Source organism: Siphateles boraxobius, unplaced genomic scaffold (genome assembly GCF_051911475.1).
Source record: "Siphateles boraxobius isolate OS27281-9 unplaced genomic scaffold, OSU_SipBor_1 13, whole genome shotgun sequence".
NCBI classification, from domain to species: Eukaryota; Metazoa; Chordata; class Actinopteri; order Cypriniformes; family Leuciscidae; genus Siphateles; species Siphateles boraxobius.
In genome coordinates this window covers 20,256,981-20,270,984 of record NW_027508733.1, presented here as the reverse complement: position 1 = coordinate 20,270,984, position 14,004 = coordinate 20,256,981, and the positions used below count along the sequence as shown (strand labels likewise).

General features: G+C 36.4%; 1 long non-coding RNA gene across 2 annotated transcripts in view; it reads right to left on the bottom strand.

The window, feature by feature from the left end:
- The window catches only part of LOC143736052 (uncharacterized), a 43,632-nt gene extending 30,484 nt beyond the window's left edge, over positions 1-13,148 (bottom strand). Inside the window, exons 1-2 of one of the 2 annotated variants that reach the window (XR_013203354.1) lie at positions 12,957-13,148; positions 7,584-7,621 (exon numbers count right to left, since the gene is read on the bottom strand). This is a non-coding gene — a long non-coding RNA (uncharacterized LOC143736052). Of the gene's footprint in view, positions 1-7,583; positions 7,622-9,254; positions 10,161-12,956 lie in introns of those variants that run through there. The other variant, XR_013203353.1, reaches the window with a different exon arrangement.
- Between the last annotated feature and the right edge of the window lie 856 nt (positions 13,149-14,004).

The following is a 14,004-nucleotide window of genomic DNA, read 5'->3' as shown; positions in this document are numbered from 1 at the left end:
CATTATTTGGACATAGCCTACAACCGTGGATAGCGAGGCAGTTAAAAAAGCCAGCGAGTTTGGTGTATGCAAAATAATTTCATATAGGCCCACTGTACCCGTTTAAATCTGCCAATGTAAGACTGCAAATAAAGGATGATTTTCGTTCCCATTTCATTTCTTGGATCAGAGGCCGTTGCTTAGCTACCAAACTCAGAATTCATAAGTTCAGCGGAGAAATGATTGACATTTACTTTTTGAGGTAAAAATGAAAGAGGAAAAATAATAGATAAAACGTCCAATTTTATTGTGAGTAACAGTATACCTGCTTGAAATTTAATCTATTTGAATGAAATTCAGAGAGCGGACTGTAAACAAAATTACAAAAAATACAAGGTCAAATAGGTTAAATATAACGTGTTATGTGTGTTTAAAAAAATACAACTTGTCACTAGCACCAATTTTAATAATACAAACATAATTCCAATACTGTTACTAAAGCTTCCACCACTGATATAGTAAACAGGATGCCAGCATTAAGGAAACAATAGAATTATACCATTGGCATATAAATACTATCTAAATAATGTAGGCTGTCATCTGATATTTACAAGCTAGTTTTGCTAGACCAAAAAAAGGATTTAACCCAAAAAATGGCCGTTTTTCAGAACAGAGTAGTCAGGCAAACCAAATAAAATTGTAAAACCACTTTCCTAACCGTAAATTAGCAGCTCAAATTCATGCATATTACAAAACTGAGCCAAAACACAGACACAAACACAGTCTAAGCATAAAATGAATTATGCATATTGTTAATAATAAATAGACTCTTAAATATATATTATCAGAACAAAATAAAGGCAATGCATCGAAAAACTGCTCAAATATCCCCACAAAACCCCACCTGCAGCGCCTATCTTCGTATTTTGAATCTGGAGTTAAACTGGGATGCAGAGTTGGTTACATTGAATTCAGATTAGTAGACGTAGACAATAGCAGTGCTGCGTATGCCAGGTGCTAAGACAAGACTCCATCTGCTGGGGCCCCTAACGCAGGACCAGACACATATTAATGTGGGAAAATGTCTGGGGCGCCTCTCAGACAGGCCTCTCGCTGCACCTCAGACTCGGTTTGTGTCATGCATCTATTACACGTCTCTGCCCTGCACCCCCAAATATTTCAACATCTTGTGATTTGTGCGAAACAAACAAAAAGAAAAATGTTTAAGCAATCAGCAATTACCGAGACAATCGGAAGTCAGTTTCCTGATTGCATAAAACCATCATACAAAACATTTGCCATTCACAAATATTGTAAACATCACCTTTGTGGTATTTTATATAAAAAATAATAATACTAATAATAATGAGGAAATCACAAGGTTGCTCTTATTGTGTCAAACTTAAAGGCGTTCTTTTTGTACAAAGAAAAATGCGTAAAGATCCATCTCTAGCTGTCATGTCACTCATTAACGACATATATTTTAGCCTTGCATTTATCATTATCACATCCTAGGATCAAAAATGGCTGTGTGTGATGTAGCACTAACCAGACAGGGACATAAATTTCCAAAAACAACAGCTAATATATGTACTACAACTGTCAGATAGGCCTATAAATACTAGAGTGCGTATCAGGGGCCTATAGTTAAAACACACATTTGTGCACTGCATTTGTCATAAGAAGCCTGTTTAAAATAGCCTTGACATTTCTTTTACAGGATGATGTCATCATGAGTGATTGTATAATTTGGATCAGCAACAAAATTATGAAGAAAAAGAAACATCAACTAAGCACAATAATCCTCTTAGGCAGATGAAATTCTAAAATATCAAAACGTACAGGTTGACAGGTGTACAAAGACGAGGTCAGTATTTTACCTCTTTTTAACCTCAAATAGAAAACATTGTTTATATTTTATAATAAGCCACACATATGGATTATTTCCTAGTTAAGGCGGTACAATAAGACACAAAGAGTGTCAAACCACACACCTCCGAGGTTTGACTTTCCCATATTACATGAGGACCACGTGACCCAGAAGATCCGACCAATCGGTTGAAACACCTCGATGAACCGATTCCTGTCATCCCGAATTCATACATCAACATCATCATCACGTCTATGAAGGAATGTTGCCCAGCACAAGCACACTTGCGAATGAACTCGAAGTCCGTATCCGCCTTAGTATCAAGCCCTTGCGTTCTGTCCGCGTACTAACGCGTCACTATGTAGCCGCAGGCAGATTCCACGTAAAATCCATCTCTTCCACATCAGCTTTAGGTATTCCAATCCTTCCAGACCATTGAAATGCATTAACGCATCGCCAACTGCATGCCTACCGGATTCGATGCTCTTTGTAGCGGACATCGCCGTCTCCCCCATACCCCGACCATCCACATCCCTCCGGCTTTCCAGACTCGTTCCCATTCAAAGCGCTCCGAAGTCTTTGGAATTAGTTTATACTTTCGGTTCTCTAGCTTTATGATATCACATAAACTCATACAGCTAGATAACCAAAGAGAAAAACTAACCCATGTGTCTTAAAGGGACCGCCGCGTACGCCAGATACAGCTTCTGTTGTGGTCACATGGAGCTATTGCATTCACTGCCGTATGTGTGTGTGCGTGTGCAGCTCCTCTGAAACAGTCTCACTCTCTCTTTCACGCGCGCGCACACATACACGTGGGCTAAATACACTCACATTAGGTGCATTTGATAGTCTAGCGGCTACTGCGCACCTCATGCATTTGGACATCTACCACATTGCAATTAATGTGTTCGAAACATCCATTCTTTTATGCATTTGGCTTAGCGAAGTCTGATCATAGGATGTTTATAAAATCAAAATAAGCGTCGATAAAACAGTCAATGATGGGATATAGAATGGGTTGAACAGTTAGAGCTGAAATAACTCCGCGCGCGTTGATGGCACGCTGTCAAAGCACGGGATGAAAATTGCATAGCCTACGTAGGCTACTACCTTATTTCAAATAATAGTGAATAATAGCCTATACCTTATAAATTATCGTTTGGATATTTTACAGCACAGTTAGGTGCATTGAAGGCTATCGATACCCTGCTGGATGCATTGGGATATTTAGACGCTCGTTAACAGGCCTACATTGGGCATCAGGCCTTTTAAATGGCTCATCTCGTAAAATGAAACATTTAAAGGTTCTAAAATGCTCTCTACAATTCAACCTGTCCTAGTCAATTTGATTTTCGCTACATGTAACAGACAACCCCTGCCGGAATTGTATCTACATCAAATGAGGCAAATAAATAAAGATAGATTGCCAGCTATGCTATTCTTTAATGGTTCGTTCTTCAGTGGTCCAGTAAAGAATATCACCCTAAAAACCAAATAAACAAACAAAAACGGTTTGGCATTTCTTGAGTTAGCTGTCTTTGTAAATGATGAAGTTCATGATGTTTAATTATAGGTTCCTCGCGTCAGTGTTTTGGTTTCTGGGTTATTTGAAGCACCAGAACACTGATATTTTCTAAACAACTCGCGAATAAAAAGTTCTCTGCAGAACTTAGAAAGGTTCTCGTTATGGCTAGAGTTCCGACTAAAAATACATTTTTGGTTCTTAGTGGAACTTCTATTTTTTTAAGGCTGCTAAGTTTTAGTAGGCTATATATCATCTTAATCAGTCTATATATACCATGACCGAGAATTTGGCGACTGATTTGACAGATAAATAAGAGATAAATAGGCTACAACTTGACACATAAAATACAAACAAAACCCCCGTATAGGTTAAAACGAAGTTACGCTTGAAATACACAATATGCCTCTCAAAACAACGCACATTTAATGTCACAAAAAGAAACGTAGGCCTACTCACAATATAATTTCCCATCCAGCGTTTCCAAACCGTCCAGAACATCCATTTAATTCAGACGAAAACACTCACAAAAAAGTTAATCTCAAGGTTTACGTGGTTTACAGATGTTTTTCCGATGCCTCGCGATGTATTTAGTATTAATTATTAAAGACGGTAAAATAGAAATAAATCTTGGTGGCGAAATCTTAGAGCTGAAAAGCCGAGCAGGCTCGCGCGAGGCTCCGGCAGCAGCAGTGAACGGCTGAAGATTGAACTGAGGGCTCCTCTGGGCAGGGCCACGGGGGTCACACACCGCCAACACAACTGTGATGTCACCAGCATTAACCATTAATGCTTATTGATACACATGGCTGAGCAGGACTGAGACACCCGGGGGACGCGCCCGTGACCGAGCACTACTCGCAGCTTCCGGAAGACTCGTGCTTTAGCTAAATATTGACCTCTTTAACCTGCAACATAATCTATGAAGTTATTCAAAATATAGTTCGTACCAATAAATACATGTGTTCTACGATGAATATATGTTACTTTTCTAATTGACTTAAGTCATTTTGGTGTTTTGTGGGGCTCAAAAATGTCTAGTAGTAACTGTTTCAAGACTGTAGCTAAAAGACGTCTCTTAGTATTATCTTAGTAGGCTATTTTTATCTTAGTATTTTTTTTACATAATATATTCTAGCATTTTTTTTAAAAGCAGTGAATATTAATTTTTAAAAATTGTTAGTCCGCCAAATCAAAGTCAACGAGGTTTAACCAACATGCAGGAAGCCAGTTTGTTGTCATATAGCCTAATTGTCTTATGACTGAGTCAGGTCTCACACACACACACGCGCGCGCGCGCGCAAAGGAAGTACTTAATATGTGTTTATGTATGACCAACACTAAAACAGCATTTAAAAAAAACAACTAAATTTATCATCTCGAATTTTTTTGTTTACCGCCGCTGATATTGCTTTATTTGCCATTTTATTCTCTGATATCTGTGTATTAATGTGTGGTGTATAAACGCAATACAATACAAAAGAAGAAACATTTAAATCCAGTTTGTGTTTCTTGTGGCGCGGAATATCACACTGCATTCTTTATGAGGTGCCACTGTACAAGTGATTCTGCAGTTGTGGCCAAATAAAACGTTTATTGGTGTTGCCGGCAAACGTTAAACACCATGTAAAAACTCGTATAGCTGCATAATATAGTCTACTGTATGAAGGGCACGAGAGCAGAAAGGTTATATGCTAGACGTTACTAAGGATCTAATGTGAAAGCAGGGCAGAAGTGTTATAGGCTACTTCTAATGCAGATTTACGCAAATTTAAATAAAGCGACTATAGTGCGCCATCAATAACCAAAATGAATGAAATTAAGAAATGTGCGTGAGTTTCTAATAAAATACGTTCTCAATAAATACATATAATAAATAAACATTTGGATGCAGACAAGCAGATGGAGTCTCTCCCTCTTTGTCTCTCTCTCTCTCTCTCTCTCTCTCTCTCTCTCTCTCTCTCTCTCTCTGACAGACAGATAGATACACTCACTCTCTCTCTCTCTCTCTCTCACACACACACACACACACACACACACACACACACACACACACACACACACACACACACACACACACACACACACTTGGCCTATCCTTATTTTCCATTAAAATATATTCCCCAGGTTATTTGAGAATGGGATCTCCCGGTGGCTCCATATAAAACAGAATGGACTGGTCCATTTAGCAAGAGGAAAGCAAGATATTTCGTGTGCACTAATGAAACCGTGTAAAGCAATAAACTTGATATTTCGGCTGATGTAAAAACTCGAGTCTGTGCTTTAAATCAAAGCAACAAGAAAAGTGTTTTGTTTTTTTATAAAAGCTGCAGATTTGTAGCTGTACATAATGTAGCTACAAGCACGTGACCTGAATCTGAGAAATTAAAGCATTTATCAAAATAGATAATGACAAACTGTAAAAAAAATATTATAGCTATCACTAAATAATATCTTGCTAATGAAATCCACAGGTTAATTACAGACAGTAGGCCTATTTAGAAGTTAAACAACACTATTTGAGAAATAATGAATTACACACGCTATTAAAATTCGTGCTAAAAACATCTGAGACAAAATGTCTCGTCTCTAGGAAAGTCTTCTTGTTTGTTTGTTTGTTTTTAAACTCTATGAGTACAACGCAACGGGAGGATGCCTAATTTCAAATATGAGATTAAATATAGGCCTAGCTATATGTCAATAACATTTGCATTATGAATAGCATTATGAATTGATGAAAGAAGTGAATGAAATGATATTTTCTACGAGCGTTTAACGAAACACTTCGAAAAAAAAAAAATTCTTCCCAGGATGATTTTTAAACATCTGCTCATTGAAAACCTTTTTATTTCACATGAGCCTGAATAACCAAACTGCGTAATTTTCAATATAAAAGAAGAACCTCTTACAGTTTTGTCACAGTCAAAATCTATAAACGCTTGATTTGTTTACGATGTTTAATTCTAATTCATGTTTTATAGGCCTCACTTCAATTTTACTTAAAGCTTGCCTGTTATTTCTGCAACCAAATTATAAGTAGGCTATATTGTTATTGTTTATAATGCTTTTCATTAAATACGCACAATTTACGACATAAAATATACATTAATGCAAATGCAATTGTGAGTCTCTCTCAGTCTTGCACCTTCAATCTCAACCCCCGCCCTCTGACACACACACACACACACACACACACACACACACACACACACACACACACACACACACACACACACACCTCCGCATGATTTAGACACTCCCGCTCTTTGCGTCATGTCCTGTTTCAAATAAGCGCTTCCCACCCTGCTCAAAAGTACACTGTAAACCCAGAATACAGGCCTGCATCACACAATTTAAAGCAATACATCGCATCTTTAAAACAAATCATTTTGAGTAAAGATTCTTGTTCTTTTCTTTTATAGCCATAGCATATGTGAGCAAAATTAATTTCATACCAACTGAAAGAAAAATAGCAATAAAAATGAACAATGATGAGAATTAAACTAAGAGGTGTATTTTGCAACACGCCTCGCAGTTTGAGACGCACTGAAGCTCATTCAGGTAGAAGGGATCTGTCCTTGGTGCTGAAGTTCAATTACACAAAACACCGCTTATTTCTTTCATAACTAGGCCTATATACTGGTAAATTTGCAACTTTGACATGTACCCCCTTTTTTTAACAGTTTTTTTATTTCCCCCCTCAAAGGGCTCACATTTTCTTCATTACCGGTAATAGTAAGACTATACAGCTGGTTAATGCAAATTGTAATTTTAACTGTTGCGTTATTTAACATACAAAAAAGATCATGTAAATATGCAAATTCTAAAGAAAAAAAGTGTAAGTAGAACATTTCGTTTTCAAAAAACAAGTAAAGATCATGCAAAATCAATTTACACAATTTATTTTTAAATCATTTATACACTGAGCCGTGTTCTTGTTGGCATCAACTCATAAAACGGTCTTATAAACCGTAATATAAATAACTCTAAATAAAATATTTGTTAAAGAAGTGGCCAGTGTATTATTACTATTTGTTTATTTTAAGATTTTAAAGGTCGCATTAAATTAAGTTCAATTCTACTGCTGACAACTAAAGTTTCAACATTACTATTTATTCTTTTTACTCAATAATTCCTACTTAAAAGTCGATACAAATAACATTTATATATAAGACCCTGTTTAATCCATCAAATCTTTTTAATTCTTACCTTTTAGTAGACAGTGATGACCTCTCATCTCTGAGTGCCTGAAGAAACAGAAGTTGTAATGAGAATCAACGAACAAACAATGCTTCCTTAAAACATTCTCATTCATTTAAATTTCTTCACGTTTGTTTAAAAAAGAAGAAGTAACTATTGTACCCAGTGCTGCAATAATGCAAATACAATACGAGTATATGGCTATTTAATTGACGCTGCTTCATAACAACACTGTGGAAATGTAAAGTAAAATGTTTTGCTATAGAGCATTGACACTATGAGAGTTTACAAAGTCTGTAAAACGTACAAGCACGTGCTTCTCTCTCTCTCTCTCTCTCTCTCTCTCTCTCTAACACACACACACACACACACACACACACACACACACACACACACACACACACACACACTCACACTCACAGTCACACTCCTCATTTTAGTTTTTCAGGAACAGATAATACTTTTAAAACTAAGTGTTGTTTTGTAGGCCTATTATATATTTAACTATAATAATAATAATGTGTATAGCTTACAATGAAAAAAAAAAAATCTCTTAAACTCTCTTTCAGTCTGTTGTGGCTGGGAAGAATACAGTTTAGAAAGAAAGAAACGTTTGGGGCCTTTTGTGGGGTTCCAGGGATCCTCTTGGTCTCTATTGTTGGTCGCTCCAAAAGCCTGATTAATTAATTTCACACTGTAGCTCCGGAGAAAATTTTCCCACAAACAAGAGACCGAAAAAAATTCAGCCCTAAAGAAAGAAGTCAACATCAAGTTCAACAACGTGCGGGCTGCTCATTATCATGACAATAACGTCTGGGAGCACAGAAGTCCCCTCAACAAGAGGGTCTGGCGTCAATACACTCCACCTCCCGGACCCCGGAACATTTTCCCAGGCTCCTCTAACAATCGCACAACTGTTTGCTCCCCGGGCTCGCCTAATGATCACTTCATACGACGCTCAAAAGATGATTTAGTTAAAATACGCCACATTAACTCGGACAAATGGAAACTTTTTCTCCCCTATCCCCTTAACAAAAACAGCACGAGAATTAGATTGTGTGCGAATAATTACATGTGAAATGTGCACACATTTATTTAGAAAAATCTTTGATAAAAAAATAAAACTGCACAGTGAATTGTTTAATTTGTTTAAACGTGACTACCTTAACTTTACTGTAAGAAATACAGTGATGATGCCAAATTACGGCGTATATTTTACAGTTTCAAACTCTAACTGTAGTGTACAAACGAATTTTAAGATACTAAAATCTGTCAATTATTGTAAAGTTTATTGATAACAGCACATGTGATACAGTGCATGATTTAGATGTGGTCCCTATGGCAGCTGTGGCCAATGAAAACACAAGAAGAGCACAGTTTAGACTAAACAAACACAAAAACACAATCAGGGTAATACAACTGACACTAAACATTAACCAAATCACATAGAATGCAGCACAACACACTGTAAAGTACGTAACTGATAAAACCGAAGGAAAAATAACTTATTTGCTAGTAATATAAATATGGCACAGTAAATAATATGGTAATATAGAGACCACACAGGATGTTTTATAGATTTTTTACACTATTTGCGCTGAAATTACTAACATTTTACAGTGAAGTTAAACAAACATTGACTGATTACTGATAAGTCAATACAAATGAGTGTTCACTTACCAAACTTGGGGTGATCCATTACACCACAATATCTAATCCACAGGTACAAATAAATGCATCTGTTGAACCCAAGGACAGCCATGAACTATTCCCGAGAATCGCGTTAAACGTGCAACTACGTCTCTTTAAAGGGCAACACGAAAAGTATTAATGTCCATTAGTTACAAACAGCCATTGGCGTTGGCTTCAGCTCATCTGTACAACTTGTTATCCAGATTCCTGCTAAGTATCCAGTGCTGCTACTCCGGAGACTGCTAAGATCGAGTCTGTCGTTGGTCTCATGCGTGGACGTGTGTAGAAACTCAAGCAGCTCGAGCGTAAACGCCGTCCCGTATAGTGAATTGATGAGTTATTGTCCCAAAGTCCGCGTGCATGATCCATTCAGAGTTACGCCCATCTTTTTCTATCTCTGTTTTGGGTTGGCATATGGGCAGACTAAAAGAAAGCACGTCGGTTTCGTTCTATCCGCGAATACGCGAAGAAATAGACGCAAATTGTCCATGACATCAGCTCAGATTTTAGGTAGAGGCCGCATACGAAGCTTCTAGCATTCGATTTCTTTGCACGTTAAACCATCACAGAACCCGCAGTTGCACTTGCTCACACCTTAAGATTCCTGTACTGACAGCACACACGCGCGCGCGCGCCCTAACTGGGAAGTGCGTGTGTGCAGTGGAGGCCAATTATAGACGTTCGTTATATTTATCTATCAGTTTTCCACTAGACATTGGCGCCTTGTTGCTTTAAACGTGCGTAAAATTACTGGAGACAGTTCGGGTAGCTATCAATCATATTTCCTAGTACTGCTTAGGATGTCAGTGAAATTTCGAAATGGAGGTGTGTGTGTGTGTGTGTGTGTGTGTGTGTGTGTGTGTGTGTGTGTGTGTGACTGAGAGTCATCCATTCACCGTAGCCGAAAGGGATTCAGGTTTAAAACGTGTATGGTTGCGTATTGACGTCATAGACCTGGAGAATTTGTGCGTAGGCTACATACGCTGTATTGTCATCGTTCGCATTTTTTAAAGACATTCTGCATTTCCTCATTTATTAGAAACACGAAATTAATATGGGTAATATTAGAATACTGGGTAATATAAATACACCCAACACACACACACACACACACACACACACACACACACACACACACACAAGCGTTGGGTTTCCATGTTTTATGGAGATTTTCTAATGACTTATCAAAAAACATCACGTAGTATGATTTATAAGCGGTTTTCCACACGGGGACTTCGGATATTGCTATCTTTCTGGGGACATTTTGTCCCAAAAAGGAAATTGAGTAGGCCCACATATTTATTATTAAAATACCACAAAAACTTTAGTGTAATGTCTTAAGAATTAAGGGTTTCTTTAATGGATATAGCTACGGGGCCAAACAAATTGGATTGAAATAGGGCTAGAGGAATCTTAATTGATGGTGCCCCGAAAATTTCCTTAAAAACAAACTCTATCTGGCATAAACCCGTATTTATGCTTGAATCAGAACAGCTAATCTTCTTTAACTTTTTCTGTTGAACAACATGCAAAGATGGAAAGAATGAGAACAAAAATAAGGCTTATATTTGCGTGTCCCATACGATCATTTAAAAGCTTGGATTATTACATCCTAGACCCTGTGACATGTAAACTATTTGGATAGTTTATATTAATTCAGGTAGCCTATTTTACCAAGCCGAATAACATTTTTAAAATGACACCAGTCAAAGAGAAACTATGCATGAAATGAATCGGATCCAGCAGTAGCCTACACAATTCAACGCACTAGGCATTGACATTTAATTCCTTTAATTTTCATGCTAGAGAAAAAAAGAAGAAAAAAATTGTTGCTTCAATCAAGTTTTTTCTAATATAGGCCACTGCAGCTTATCTCGTCCTTTTATTAACACGTCGTCACTGAACAGAACAGAAAACAGCGACACCCATCGGTAAGACGCTGCAAGTGTTGAGAGATGATAATGAAAGGACCGAGCTTTCCGTCGTAGGCCTATCAATAATGCATGTTTACATATCAAGAGACCATTTGTGTAAATCACAACCGTTTCAAAATAGCCTTCCCATACTATATTTTAAATCGTTTTTAAATCATTCAGAGAAAATAATGTTAGGAGCTAAATATTTTAAAGATTTAAACCAAATGACAATTTTGAGATCGCGGCCACTTGAATGCAAATATTACGATTTATAATTAAACAAAAAATAAGAAATGAATTAACTGTAGCACCACCAAATCTATAGTAGTATTTAATATAGGCTAGCTGAGATGAATTCGAAGCCTGTAATAGGCTATATGCTCATTGGCGAAGCACCAAACACAGCCTCGTCGTTTAGATTAACTAAAATGCAATTAATTAAACTCTCTAGCTATTTTAATTTTATGTTACTACAAACACAATTCTGAATGTCGCTAAACGAACTAAATTAAAGTTAGTAAGAAGATAATCGCTTAGTAGCCTATAATAGAGTCTGTTGTTCTTTAACACGTCATTTTTAAATGATTATAAATAATATCATGATCTTGCTGTGTGGCCCAGCATTTTGAAAGAACAATAAAGGGAAATTAGATAGCCTATTTACTAGTAGTAAATAATTAATAGTAGATTATTAAACCCGAAATAATTTTTTTAGGTTTACTTGGAAGACTAATTTTAAGATAAACAATCTTTTAAAAAGGTATAGGATAAGGCTAAAAACTGGTAAAACGTAATGCCATTTTTAAAATAAAAACCTGAAAAATTAGACCATGACTAAAAGTGGCATTACAAATTTAAAGACGCCTTAAAAACGCTCATGACGTTATGATACATTTTAGTTTAGGCAAAATATAAAGTACAATAGCCATACGAGAATACAAAAATTATACTCATTTCGCCTGATAGCCTATAGTTTCAGTAGTTTCAGTCATTTGTTAAAATGTATTAGCTCCAAAACATGAATGAACAGACAGAAATGTTGTGATCCGCATTAATCAACATTAAAATTGAGGTGAAAACAACCGAAATCAAAATAACCATGATTTGAACACAATGAAACAATTCGTGACACATGCTATTTGAGGGTAACATTGCAAAATGTGGCTGAGATTCTAGTAATCATTAAAATAAATATTAGGCTATAATTTCATACGCTTTAGCTCAAAGCACTCAATAAATAATAAGGAGTTTTTCCATTCATCCCTATAGGCATGTCTTACAGGATGCACTTTACCCTTTGCTCAAATTATATTTCTGTTTGACCCCAGGTCACAGGTCAAACACCAAATCTAAGCAAAAACCTGTGATCGTCAAAAGTATAGGCTAGTGACGAATGAAGTTTATCCTAAAGTCCACAAAATTGTTTCAGAAATATCAGTTGCACACTCAAGCTTTAACCTATGTTAGGATGGTAGTTTCTTTTTAAAACCAAAGCAGTGAAGATGTCTTCAACGCAAAACATTATGCGACACAAATTTCTTACGAATCGTGAAAAAAACGGCGGGAATAAATCATTAGCCTAAACAAAATATAGTAGCCAGTTTTTTCGTATGCAATCAGATGAAAGTAAATAAGTATTTTTGTAGCAAACACATTCTGTCCAATTTGAAGCAATTAAAGAAAACGAATTTTCTGAATTACAAACCCTCAGTAGCCTAGTAAGCCTAGACTACATACAAAGCACTAGTTCAAATGAGTTTTCACGACTACATACCCAATGTTGTGGAGAGATGTTACCACACTGTTTCGTGGGAAAAGACTCGCCTCGGAATGCCACATAGTCGTTTAATTGGAGGCGGACTGGATTTTATGGAAATGAGCATTGAACATCAGTCTTAACGACTGATTGGCACATATAAGAAGAGAGCAAGGGCCATACTCATGTCTTTTAGCGACGCAATTCAGAAGGTCAAGTTCAAGCGCATATCTCAGCTCTCTCAATGCGCGTGACCAATTATCATGCACGTCGCGTGAAAGCCATGCGTCTCCAACCCTACAGGCTGCGTTGAGTTGAAAACAGCTCAACTGCTTGGATCCTTAATTAAAAAGCATTTACTTTTTCAACATTAAAAAAAGTTGAAAATTCATTTAAAAAGTTTGATATTACAACGATAAGTTAACACGTTATAACGTGCACTGTAAAATAAAAGTTGCTGCATTCATATTTTTAAGTAAGCAACTTGGATGTTTAAGTCATTTCAACTTAAATTACATTAAACTGACTTTAAAAAAAGTTGAATCTTGTATAACTTCTATAAAAAAAAGTTGAAAATTTCTTAACTTATTTTGAAGAGTTGAAGCAATGTATAAAAACATGTTGTCTTAAATTATTGATCATACATTTTTACAGTGATTAAAATATAAATAAACATGAAAGATAGCCCTTTTAATCGAAGTTTCGTGACATGACTTGACTTTAGAGCAAATGCCTTTGTAATTATTTTGTTTGCATTGAAGTCCTTTTGCCAACAAAGTCATAAAGCTACTGGCCAATTTCTTTGCAAATGTATTTGTATTGGAAAAAGCTACTTTTTAAAGGTTCATCTTTTATAAATAAATAAAAATCTCAAAATGTAAACTACACTGATTTGGAAAGCATCATAGTATGAACATTTTACGTTTCAAAAATACATTTTATCCTCTGGCTAGTACTTTATAAAACCACAGTTTATTTTCCTTTTTAATCTGTTTTCTAGAGCCATTGTTGATCTGGGCTGCATTTCCCAAAAGCATTGTAGGTATGGCAAGCCGTTTTAACTTTT